Source organism: Trichechus manatus, unplaced genomic scaffold, assembly GCF_000243295.1.
Source record: "Trichechus manatus latirostris isolate Lorelei unplaced genomic scaffold, TriManLat1.0 scaffold00033, whole genome shotgun sequence".
NCBI classification, from domain to species: Eukaryota; Metazoa; Chordata; class Mammalia; order Sirenia; family Trichechidae; genus Trichechus; species Trichechus manatus.
This window is the reverse complement of record NW_004443969.1, coordinates 13691298-13692536: the sequence shown is the minus strand read 5'-3', so window position 1 is coordinate 13692536 and position 1239 is coordinate 13691298.

The window sequence follows — 1239 nt, the reverse complement described above, 5'->3', positions numbered from 1 at the left end:
GCACCTAACAGCAACAACAACATAGTTTATTGGTAACAGCCATCTATAAAATTTCCCAAATCATAATGATCTTCAGTTATATAATTCTGAGCCCCTCTAGGGTTTCTCTAGGGTCACTGAGTCAGAATCGACTCGACAGCAACGGGTTTGATTTTTGGTATGCCCTACATTGACATGGGAGTGAAATTTCATTCCATCTGAAAGAATGTATTTTCAAAGAATTTACATTTTTAAAACAGAACGTCAGTTCTGCCACCAACATTTGCAAAAAGCTAAAGCATTCTTATTTGTCTTAAAAGAACAAAGCAGAATATTAATACTTCAAGAGTTATAAGAATATGTGACCATGAATTGATGATTCAACATATGACAAAATCTTAGCTTAGACATTTGAATGGGATGGACTTTAGTATACATCATCCTTTAGTCTTCTAGTTTCCAGTTCTCTCTTAAGAAAGGATTGGACCTAGGTTACATAATAGTGACCTCACTAAAGTAAAATTTAATGGCAAATTGACAGTTTCTACAATGTAACAATAATATAAATAATCAGTATTAGAAGATCTGCATCTTTTGAAAACTGATTGTTCAACATTTTGTTCTGCATGTTGGTCAAAGTCTCTTGTTTAAAGATTCATGAAGGACCAAGGGTGAAGTGACAGGCAAGAAATCATTACTTCAGACTACCCTTGATATTTGTTTTCTAAACTTGGATTTACTAATTTTATTTTAATTTTCCAGTTTTACTTGTTAAATTGTCACACTGAATCTTTCTTAAGGCAGGTCAGTGTATAATTCATAAATAATTAATAAGATTTAAAATAAGTGTCTCCCCATTGAAGAACTGGTGGGGATTGCTTGCGTATGCTATTGTCACCAGACCTTTTTATTAAAAAGAGAATTAAAGTATTTCACAACAGAACAAGGAAGCACATAGAGTGTCATTAAACGAAGTCAAAGTTTTTTTAAAAAATACATCATTGAGCGCATTTGTTGTTACAACTTGCCTCTCAGTTGCAAATAATCTGTCTTCAACCGCTTCACAGCATCTCACAAACCTCAACCCTTCTGCTGCTCACGTCCACAAGCAAACTTCAGGCCTCTTTCAAGTTATTGATAAGACTTCCGGCAAAATGGCGCTCTAGGCAGAAGCACCATGCCATCCCTCCACAGCAAAGATCCAAAAAACTAAGCTGAACAGAGAAAACAACAATCCTGAAACCCTAAAACATCAAATGA